The sequence below is a fragment of the Falco rusticolus genome, chromosome 3 (genome assembly GCF_015220075.1).
Source record: "Falco rusticolus isolate bFalRus1 chromosome 3, bFalRus1.pri, whole genome shotgun sequence".
NCBI lineage: Eukaryota > Metazoa > Chordata > Aves > Falconiformes > Falconidae > Falco > Falco rusticolus.
Window position 1 is genome coordinate 44,702,242 of NC_051189.1, and position 12,418 is coordinate 44,714,659.

Below are 12,418 nucleotides of genomic sequence, written 5' to 3' on the forward strand. Positions count from 1 at the left end.
TTCCTACTGACTCCAGGTAGCTGCCACTGCCACAGTTTCAATCAGTGCGCTGGTAATTAAAAATTGGTCAAGGTCCAGCCACTTCCACCTGATATGTTGGGTGAAAGTGTCTGGATGAGAGGGATGGAGGGGTCCTGAGGCGCAGCTGGCTGCCTGCAGACCCTGCAGTGCCGGTGCGGGGAGCCGGAACCCCGTGAAGACTGTGCACAGCTCAGACCTACCAGAGCCCGTCTCTTCCAGCAGGCTCCAGAGAGGGAATGAACCCCCAAAAATTGCACACAGGGAGCTGCACCCCAGCAGGACACAGCACTGAGTGGAGCGGAGCAGGACACAGGCAGGCATGTAGGCAACAACAAAAAGTCTTGGGGATGATTTAGCCCATCCTTAGGTTGCCACAGCCCTCGGGAAGGACAGCTGTATCTTATGGCAACTCCCTGCACTTTTCAGTACAATGATAAATACATATTTATACAAAGACATTGGCATGAGAGCTTTCTCTGATAGCACTTGTAAGTCTGCTACGGCTGAGAGATAGAGAGTATGCTGTTTAACCCCCACAAACTTCATTGACAAGCCATAGTACCCGGCCTCTTGACACACCACTGGCTGCTTCCCAGTTATCCCTTCCAGAAAGGGGTGCAAAACCAGGACTGGGAGCAACTGTTGCCCAGATCCTGTACAGCCACTTCCAGCCTGTCAAAAACCATGGCTCAGACACAACATATTGAGATAAACCTGGCGCTCTGGCTTTGAGCCTCTGATCTTCAGCTGGTTTGCGAAGAGAGATAGAAGAAAAAGGTTAATTGCAAACAGCTGATGTAGAAATTGCTGGTCTGATATAAAAATGGCAGAATCCTCTGTACCTCCTGGAGCAGGAGCCTTCACCAAAAGCAGCTGCCTCCTCGTTGCAGGAGCTGCATGACAGGTACTTCCAGAGAGAAGAGCAGATGAAACTAGTTTTCCATCTAGCCTGGGCACAGGCTCATTAGGGATACAAGGAAGGGGCCACAAAATGAGCTCACAGGTCTAGCGGGTGTTTTTCATACACGCTGCATGATTTTTCTAGCTAAGCTGCAGTTTGAGTTTCTACCCTGAGGGTTACATCCTGAGAAGCTAAACAGGATGCTGAAAAGTTTACAGAATATATGCTTGTGTCCCCCCCCAGCTCTCACCCTTTTTCCAAGTGGGCACATATATATTGCTGACTATATGCCTGGCCCTTGCCTGTTGTTTCTACCTGCTCCTGGCGCGGCTCAGCCTGGCCAGCCCGGCTGAACCTGGCACGCCAGCGCTGCCTCCTTCAGCTTGAAGCCTTTCTGCTCAGCGCAAGCCTTGTGAACAGCGCAAACTGTTCTCCACGCCTGTGCCGCAGCCTCTTCTCCATTATATCTTGCTGGAAAAAGGGAGGCAATTGGGGCTCAGTGGCCCTTGCAAGGAAAGTGAGGGTCACCCCCAGCCCCAACATGTCCCCTGGCTGCTGCGCCGCTGCCTCCTAAAACCCGGGGCTCATCACCCAGGATTTTTGCCATGGAGGTTTTGGCACTGCCACCCTGTCTCTTGCCAGGTGCCTGCGGCAGAACCAGAGGCTGAGGATATCATGGAGGAGGGGGAGCAAAGCTGGTCTCTCCTTAGCCTGATGCTCACTAAAAATCCTGCTAGCGAGGAGGAGAGCCGGGCGTTACACCAGGCTCAGGCCTTCCCCAGCTCCATCTCAGTTTGCCACTGAGATGGGCAGCACCGGCTGAAACAAAGAGGGAGTGAGAGCAGCTGCGGGAGGCTTTTCCAGAGAATAAATATTTCTATTATTTCCCAGCCTGACTGGAAGCATTCATGGGCTGTGAGGACATGGTTACTCCCTCAACTGCTTTACTTATCTCAGACGCTCTAGGTGGTGGTTGTAGCAAATGGCACGCATGCAAGATAACAGAGGCTTTAAAGGGCTGCTGCCTCACAGAGAAAGGGAGGTGCTGACTCAGCTGCTGGAAAAAATCAATCAAAACATGGAGAAGGCACAAAAGTTTGTTTGCAGCCTGAAGAGGAGAAAATAAGGGAGGGATTCTAAGAATAGGAAGAAGCTGAATTCAGGGTGCATCCGCTGGCGAGGCGAGGGGGGAGGCCAGGCAGGCCAACAATGGAGCAAAACAAAACAGCACAAAGGCAGGAAATGCAGAAGTTCAGGTTCACACCAAAGTTCAGGTTCACACAGTGGAGCTGGGGCTGCCCCAGCCACTGCAGGTACTGGACCACATGTGGCCGTGGGACCCTGTGACATGGCGGCACCTGCCCGGGCTTTTTGTGGCTGTCCCCACACAAAGCAGTTTGGTGAGTGGTTGTTATGGTTGGTTTTTTTTTGGTTTTTTTTTTTTTTTTAATAAGCATGTAACACCTAGTAACAGGGCTGTGGAGCTGCGCTGGTGGTGTGAATGGCACAGCATACCAAGTATCTACACAAAGATGGTTTTATAGTACACTGGAGAAGCGGAGTATTTTTTTCAAAGCCAAAAATGATTAAAAATCAAAACAGCAGATGTCCCCTGTGACTTCTGCTTGCTGAGGATTTGTTAACTCACCAGACAAGTTTTACAGTCCAGCTACTTTAGCTTTGATGAGACAACCAGACCACTGTAAAACATGAAATCTGTACTGCTGTGCATCCTCAGCGCTGATATTTCTATAGACATTTAGGCAGGTAATATTAAGCACCAAAGCAGGAGCATATCAACAGTTAATTTTCACTCATTGCTAATTGTGAGGGTTTTTTTGCTATAATGTTCATAGTGAACCATATTTACAGAGGGTTTTTCATATTTGTTAGCCAGAGGGTCTTCACAGGTTTATTTCTGTTGCAGAAACCAGTGTCACCAGATGCTTAGCAAGACAGTGGAGCAATGGCTGCAGGCATAAAGGACAAAACCACATGAAACCCAGCTCAGTTAGCAGGCATATTTAGACTCAAAATGATTCATGTAGACTTCAAAACAAAATCTAGATGGGAACCAAATTCAACCACATGACTGGGGGCCAAGTTTTGAGTGACTGCCCTCGGTCCTTTGCCATGGTGGTGATGGTTCCCAGGGCCATGGGCTCATGAAGCCTCTCCAGTCAGCAGAGAACAAAAGACATTGGATTCCCTCAGCCTGCCGGCACCCATGCTTGCAGAGTGCCATCACCCTTGCTGCCACAGAGGTGGATTACAGCTCTCAGAGGCTGGGTGGGGAAGGGCTGGTTTCCATCATGGGGCTTCTCTCTGTCATTTCAGAGATGCCATTGCCAGTGTTTTGGGGGTTGCACCCAGCCCACATCTGAGCCCCCCACATGGCTTTGCTGCTGTCAGAACAGCTGAGCTCATCGGCATGTAAAGGAAATGAAACTGCAGCTCCTGGTCTGCTTTGGGTGCAAACCAGGAGACCATAGAGCCACTCAGAAGACACACAGGTCCCCATGCATCTCAGACCCTCGCAGAGAAGCAGGGGACTACAACAATTTTTGACGGGGTGGCACTGTTTGCTGCAGATCCCTTGGCAAGAGGGAGATGCCTTGCTCCCGTTTGGCTTCGGAGCTGCTGCTGGAAGAGGGAAGGTAGAGCCTGCAGAGGAGACCTTCTCTCACTGGAGCCAAGCAGCAGCGTGAAAACTCTCCTGGGCAGCCAGCAAATCTTATCTAGCATCTGTAATTCTCCACGTAAATTTATAGCACTATATAAAAGTTTAAAAAGAAGGAAGAGGCCGCTGCTCTGTAAGGAAAGGAAGTGGTGGGGAAAGGAGTAGAAACAGGCTTAATTTGTGCAGTAGCCTGGAAAGAGTCCATAGGGAGTTTAAAAAGCAATTGTATTTTGGATCCTGAAATTAAGCAGCGAGCCGCTTGCTGTTTGGCTGAGGGTGAAGTGGTCAAATGTCATGACATGTGAGGGAAAACAGCAGCTTTCCATCCCCTGTGGGAGCCCTGGAGCGAAGGGTTTGGATGGGGAGGGAGGGTTACTGCACTGGAGGAATACAAAAACCAAACCAAAACAAACAAAAAAACCCACCCCCCCAAAAAAAAGAGGACAGGAAAGCATGGACGGAAATTTCAGCAGCAGGCCCAAGACTGCCACAGCACCAACACACAGAGGCTCTAGTGTGGCTGGAGAAAGGAAAAGGATGCACCGGGGTGGGGAGTGGCGAGGGGGTAGGAGGGCTGGGGATTATAAACCACTGTCAGCGTAATTTCATTTCCCAGGAAAATAAAAAACTGTTTGTAGGCACATGTTTGAGAACAAGGAGATGAGATGCAGCCAAGATGGGTTTGTCAAGAACATATTGCATCAAATCAAATTAATTTCCTTGTGTGGTAAAGTAATAGGCTTCGTGGATATTCTTAAGGCTATCAAGGCTTTTGACACAGTCTTCCAAACATCCTCCTAAGTAAATTGTGGAGGCACGCTCTAGCTCAAACTTCTGCCACACAACTGAAAATCAACTTGAAAGCTGTAGGAAAGGATTTAGATTACGGTTAAAAGCAGATTCTGCGAGGCCTCCCAGGACCTGGTGCAAAGAGTGTTTACTAGGGAACCGAGAACATGCCTTCACGGAGAGTCATGAAATAGTTTGAACAGCAGTGTTCATGCTTAGAAAAGGGCTTCATTTGAAATGACGAAGTGCAGAAACGTTCATACAGTCTGATGAGAATCAGCACAGTAGTGCATTTACGCAGATATAACACGTGGAGGGATGACTGGCTAGGGGACCACCAAGGGGACTGCTGGAGGAACCCAGGATCACAAGCTGAGCACAAAACAATGGCACACCATGGCAGAAGAGGAAAGCTGAGTAATGGGAGGTGTGAACAGGAAGACCTGAACCCCAGGTGAAGCAAACTGGCCACATGGAATGTCCCAGCCCAAACAGGGCGGCCAGTGCCAGGACCTGCCTTAAGACCAACTGAAGGGAGCAGTCTGGAAGGGACAACCTGCAGGGAAAGACTGGGCCCGCTGTGGGTGAGTCTGAAGATAAAAAGACTGAGGAGGAACACGATAACTGATTTCTAAGGTAGCAAACACTGCTGCCAAACAAAAGAGATTCTTTGGTTCTCCACGTTCACAGAGAACAGGAATAACAAGAATAGGCAAAAACTATAGCAAGGAGAGTAAGCTAAAATGTGAGCATGGTTTGTGGGATCTCTGTCTCTCAAAGTCTTTAAGAACAGGCTAAACAAACATGATCAGACGAGCCTAAAGGGTGGTTAGCCCTCTTTTAGGGCAACAGATTTGTTAGACCTTCAAACGCCCCTGTGAGGCCACTGAGAGGCAAATATACATTCACACAGTAGTGAAATAAAATGCTTGAGCACTAGCCCTTCAGCAATAACTTAGGGCATACAGTCTAATAACTTAATAGCATAATTTAAGGTATTTTGTTTAGGAACTGGATGCCGTAAGACCAGAATCCAGAGACATGATGAGTTTTACTACTATCTTTGATACAGCCAAGTTTTCACCCTGGGATTCCAACTCCCTCCACCACAAACCACAACTCTCACTAATAATGTTTATATCACCCATTTTTATTGGCTATTTCTCCACTGCCTGATCAGTCATTCTGTGAAAAGCCTAAGACAGCTTGGCCTTTTAAAATTACACGCAAACATGTAAGGGCTCCACCAGCTTTTCCCATACCCACAGGCACCACTACCTGCACCCAGGTCAACGTGTCCTATTATCTTCACGTTTTGCTTTGCTGACATTTATGAATGCCACTGCTCAGTTAAAGAAAATTTTATTGGGCTAAGAAAGCAGGATATGGTGATGTTCATTACTGGTATAACTTCTCCTTTCATTCATCATAGCAGTAATTAATTTTCTAGCATGGGTATAGGCTGAGATTTAAAGCCGTCCTCGTGAAATGAATTAGCCCCTTTTCTCATCTTATTTGGAGTTCCCTATTGTGAATATACTCCAAGTGTAATAGAGAGGCAATTTATGAGAATGAAATCTCATCTGTGTCCTATTCCTTGCCCTCTCTCTGGTGATTTTATTATGCCTCTTCCCATTTGTTTAGAGGGCAGGCTGCGTTCGTTATTATAAGTTCAACAGGTTGTTTAGCATACATGAATGCACAGCGGGAAGTGGAGGCAGGCCTTGAATGCACGACTTCCAACAGTCAAAGCATGCAGTGGGGGTCTGTGCGCAAGGAATGTTGCTGCACGTAGCATCTCAGCACCAAGGAAATCCTCAGGGCTCATGGTGGTCCAAGACTCAAATCCCACTAAGACACAGATCAGTCCTTGAGGAAGAGCTGGATGCAGCAATTTGAGGGCGTGAAGCCTGACCATCAGGGCTGGTACCCCGGCACCAGCACACCTCCCATCACTCCCAGTCTGGTGGGCAAATGCAGCTGAAAATGCAAAGATAGGACGGATCAACTGTTTTCATCCAAAGATGAGTCTGCTATTGCTGAATCTGGTGAGATTTAAAGCCATCTTTCTGAAATGAATTAGCCCCTTTCCTCATCTTATTTGGAGTTCCCTGTTGTGAATATAATCACAGCACCGGGTGGAGAAAGCTGCTGACTTCTGGGAACGAGCATTCAGCTTTGAGGGAGCTCAGGAAAGCTGAACGGAAGCAGCAAAGGTTTTTGCAAAGCAGTGCAATGCGATGACAATGCTCTGAGGCCCTGCTCAGGGATGCTGGTGTTTGCAAGCAGCTAAAGCTCCCCAGGCCTTAGTAGAAAAGCTTGCACCTTTTGCTTGTGTCAGAAAACTCCAGTGCTAAAAATTTCTCTGTTGAGGTGGAGGCAGAGGTTTTTCCATGTTGCTGGGCTCTAGGCTTGTCAGTTTGCAGGCGGTTCTCTAGTTACGCCAAGGGGTAACTATTCAGAAACTTAAAAAAAGGCCCGTAGCATCGATTGTTGACTCCAAGCCTTTCTCTTTTGTTGTTTAAAGTAAACATCTTGCACAGAAGAGCAGATCCTGGCAGTAACACAGTTAGAAATGTCCTCTTGCAGGAGGACTCATGGATGTAGCTGGAACCGGGGAGGAAACAACCACAGCCGTCAGCAATGCCCCTACCAGCTGCTGGGGCGGCTGCACGGGCTGATGTCCCGTGACCGCCATCTCCATTGCTGCTTCAAGGCTTGTACACTGACAGGCTGTAATGCCTTATCTTAATGGGTTGGGCTGCAATGTAAGGCAGCTCACAAGGCACGGAGTGCCACTGCATTTGCAGTTTAAACCATCCTGCTCTCTATCCTGGGAAAATCTCCATCCACCTCAGTACTGAATTTTTATTATGAATTGACCACTTAGGCAGTTTGCGTGCAGATTTCAGATGAGACAAAGAGAATATTTTGCTGATTTAATTTCAGCGGAGTTGAAATAAAAATTAGCACTGGTAACTTTTCACAGATTTTTACCTTTGGAAAGTGGTTGCATTTGATTTTCCAGAAAACTGGGATGTAGCTAATTAAAACGGCACATATCATCCTAACATCATATCCTCACTACTGAACTTCTAACCTGACATAAATACATTGCATACTGTAACCTGTTTCTCCTGATTATTAACCTTGAACGTGGCAACCTATAAATCATCAGTGAAACAGCTGGTGCTCAGCATTGCCCCAAAGGTGTATGATTATGATCATTTTATATATATCTTGGTATGCAGACATGAAAAATTCATTGAAGAGCTTGGTATTGTAAGACTTATTGTAATGAATTTTCTTAAAAACATAGATCATGCTTAAAAAAGGTGTCTGCTCATTATAATGTAGCCATTTATATCTTCCTGAATTACTTGTGCACAGCCTGGCTGGTTTCTCAGAGTCAAATGTGATTCCAAAACAAATTCAGAGTGGTCAGTTTGCCTGTATTTGGGGGTGAGATTTTAATTTTTAGCTTTATGCCTTTATTTCTATGGGGGCCAGGACTCAAACTTGCAAAAATATCAAAAGGAGCAGAGTTTTCCCAGTTGTAGATTCCTCTGCTACATGTGGCGTTACATCCATTGCTACTGGGATTTCAGTAGCTGCCGTTAGCACTTTAGCTGTGGGGATGATAGCTGTAGATAACCAGCAAACAAGAATTGTACAACTGTAAACCAGTAATAAAACCAAAGGGAATAAACATACCATAAAACAGGACATAAAACCAGAACTTGAAAATGAGCTTGTAAAAACCACTAAATCTGCTGGCCAGGACCTCAAGGAACATGGAGAGTTAGTCCAGAGGGAGTAGGTGGCCTGGTAACATTTTGGGCTTCAGGATGGTGTCCTTACCTTTTCCATCCTCCCAACAGTCAAGTACATATATACAGCCCGCACCAGCTAAAAACGTGCTCCATAATGGAAAACTACCCAGCACCAATCTACTGAGCACCGGGAAGCTTGTGCCGCATGTTCCCATCCTACACACATTTTGCAGGGAGGCTTTAACTGCTCCTGTCCAGGGTTGAGTGTCTGATGGCAGGCGAAGGGAATCATGAGGGAAAGCCCTGCATTTTGCTACTGATTAATACCAGTAATGTATCATCTTGCAGACAAAAACATTCTTTTCTGATAGGTTATGAGAGGATTTTGTCACGTCTAGGTCCCCTCCCTCCTGAGGCTTCTCTGTCAGAAACCCTGTCCAGGATGGGATGGGGAGAGAGCCTTCTTGTGCCAGCCTTGTCCGTGCATTTTCCCCAGGATGACAGAGTTGATGAGGGAAGCTCTCCCAGCCCTTCCTCTAGTCTCCATTACCAAAGTGCACCAATACAAGGAAGGCTCCATCAAGGACCCCTTCACTGCATCCGCCACGTACCCCTTCAGTCTTCACCTTGTGCTGGAAGGGCATCACTGCCACCTTGAATCAGGAAGGGAAATCAAAGTATTCCCAAAGAAATCTCCACATTCTCCCCAGAACTCCTGGTTCTGATTTTCCCCATGACAATTCTTGTTTGCTACAAACAGCAGACAACCCTATTGCACACTGGTCATCAGAGAGATCAGTGCAGATTTAATTTGCTTTTTGCCCTCACCTATCAGAAGGAGTGAAGACAAGCATGAAAACCAGCTCCACAATCAGTTGCAGATTTTTTCTGTAGTGCAAACAGTAAAGTTCCACAAGAAAACCTGATACCACTGCATGCAAATGTTGCTTGGGTCGCCACAGGTGTAAGACCTAAGGAGAGATCCAAATAGCTACCTCTCCATGAGGAATAAATGAAGCACATGGCGGAGAAGTGTAATTTGTTCCAATTTAGTCAAGATCCTCTTCGTGTGCCAACTTGCAACTGCTTTAGGAAGACTTCATTAAACAGTGCACAAGAAAGCCCACTCATCCTTTAGCTTGTATACAATGAAATCTGATGAAAACAGTTTGGCAAATCCTGTTCCAAATCCAGGTTAAAAACATCCACCTCTGCAATGGTTGCAGTCAAATTCTGCACATATTCAAGGGCTGTTACTGCATAGCGTGATCCCTACTAGCCATCAGCAGAGAAGCTAATCCAAATTCATTAGAGGCTGTTACACAGAAAGGGTGCCAAGAAGAGCTGACAAACATGAGGTATTTAGCAGCACGTACCGAAAACAGGCTGAAAGATCTTTTGGAGCTTGCCTCTTGTGGCTTCTAGAAAATTGCTTTTTTCCTGTGGATTAAATATAAATATACAGTAGGTAAGAAATGATGGCAGCTCTTCATGTGGCAAGGGAAACTAATAGGGCAATGAAAAGGCTTGCTCAAGTGAAACACTGAGTGTTTAAAGCCAGCAGATGCCTTTTTCTTTTCCTGAATGCTCATTTTTGGTGCAGTTGTACAGCGCCAATGACAGAAGGTGCTCCTTGGTAGGAACTGGTACTTGGAAAGCTGGACTTCAGGCCTTTTTAAAGCTATGAATTTTTGCTAAAAGACCCGTGGACACTGGAAACGTCAGCTAATAACTTCCTGCTATCTGACAGAAAGCAGACAAGGCTGGAAAAAAACATGGATATTACCATCTCTCTGCCTGTCCCAAATGTATCCATGAGCTCCCTTATTGAGGCAGCTGTAAACAAAGCCAAGGAAGAACTAGGGGAGGACCTCCCAGGATTCCTGCATGACCAAGGAGAAAGAGAAGCCATGGGTTTGAAGTATACTAAAGCTTCAGCAATCTAGCATCTTAAATTCAGATTAGCCCCATCAGCAGAGCAGCGTGTAAAGCAGAAGCCTTACGAGGAGAGCATGAAGCTGTAATGACGTGAATCCTGCTGCTTAAAACCAGTGTCTGAACACGCAGCTTTGGTTAACAGCATTAGTCAGGTGAAGTGGCTCCATCATCAGATCCAGGTATGGCCAAAGGAGCATTAAAGAAACATGAGCGACAACCAACCCTCCTCCTGAAGAAGTCAGCGTACTGATTTATGTTCACATTTCTATGATGTACTACACAGTCAAAACAGAAAACGCACCCAAGGTCGAGTAGTAGCAAGTTGCACAGCTGAAGCAATAGCTGCAGTCCTAAAAGCAGGGCTCAACAGGACAGCGAGAAGTGAGACCCAAAGCCTGGCACGCGGTTTTCCGTGGAAGCAGGAGACAGCAGAAAGACGCTGACAGATCTGGTATCTCACAGCAGGGTAGCAGGTTTGCCATCGTACAGTGGCAGCAGTTGATTGAGGGGGGCTGCAGAATGACAGCCTGATATGTAATGAAGATTGTCATCTTCAAGGATGAGCTGAAGTCTCTTACCCAGGCAGTCCTAATCAGGGTGGCCTCAGTACCACATGATTGTTGCTAACATTAGTCTCACAACATCTCTGTGAAGAAGGCAAGAATCATTCTCCATTCTAAAGACTGGAAACCGCAATTAAAGCAACTGCCTGGGGGAAGCAGACAGAATTAGAAATTGAATCTGGAGTCCTGGTCTGCCGATTCGCCCACAGGCTTACCCTTCAAACTTGCGAGTAGGCAGCTTAGAACAGTAAAAGGGCACCTTTTACCTGCAGCCCGAGACACATGCTGCCCCAGACTCCAGCGATAGCTGCAGCCTAATCAAATGGGCACAAAAGAGCAAACGCTGCTTGTGAAACAATGCACATACCCCACTGGTCACTGGAGTGCTACAAGCTGGAATCAATGCGATGATTGTGACAGCTGAGAACAAATTCAGCTATGTTTGACAACTTCCAGAAAATATTGGCAGAGGACAGGGAGTCTGCACTGCCCAGCAGCACCTTTGTGAATTGATTAGCCATATAGCAGATGGCAAGCCTGCTGCAGACTGAGACAGCAGAAGATGGCCAGTCTGGTTGAGAAGAACTTGAAGACGACTGGGAAGAAAAAGCATGTTCTCACAGTGACAGCCCAAAATGATATTTTGGAAATGTCAGATGCATGGCAGATGAGGAACAGGACTAATTTTTAACATTTTCTTCAACTAGTTATTACAAGCACCTGTCTGGTTCATAAAACACAATCATACAGCTTAGTTTAAACCCTTCACCTCTTTCCTTCACAAAAATTCTTAAAGAAAACATAAAAATCCATTTCTTCTTTTAAAATATTCTTCTGAACAGGTTTTATATAAGTCATTCAGGAATCAACTGATATGTTTGTGAGAACTTACATGCATTTTCTGAAAGTGGGCATGGCTTGAAAGTTTGATTTTAGGAAAACACATGCTGGACAAAGAGCAAAAGCTTTGCTTTCCTTCTCCTGCCGCATAGTTTTGGGAGGGGTTTGGCACATGCTTGAGGAAAATTCATATTTTTAAAGGTTTTAGGAAATGCCTTAGGCTATTCAGAGTCTGCACAGCTGCTCATCAGTAGCCAGCCATGGCTGAAGGAGCAGAAACTATGGATTTGGAGAAATATGCCATCTTTGTCTGGTGCAGAACAATGCCACTGCAGTGAAATACAATGGCTGCCTCTTATTTTCTACTAGCCCTTAGGAAAAAAAAAAAAAAAAGGTAAAGAAAAAAAAAAAAAGGGAAGGATCATGGAGTTTCCTTGCAGGGCCTCTGAGCAGAGGGAGCTAACATTAGCTCTTCGCTCACAGACATGCAAATCCTTCCCCAGGCGCAACAATAGCAGAAGCCCTGTGGGAGGAGACCGATAGCACAGACCTGGCGGATGCTGATCCCAACTCCTACGCCTGCGAAACCCACAGGTTCCCAGACTTCCCAAAAACTGGAAGGTCAAAGCATCGTCCAAGAAGAGAACTGCAAAAGCGCTGGTATCACAGCTGACCACTTCCTGCCTGCGGAGCACACTGTTACTAGACATTTTAAAGCTTACAGTTTGCCTGCCATTTGTTTACGGATGCTACTGCCCAAAAGACTGATGAATCCATGGTTCACCATCTCTGTATTGCCCCTTAGGTTAATAAGGCTCATGTATAAAAAGTTTGAACTGAAAGAAAAAAAGGAGCTTCTCTGGTGAGACCCCAATTAACAATGCTTGCATCCACACACTCCGAGCAAACTTTC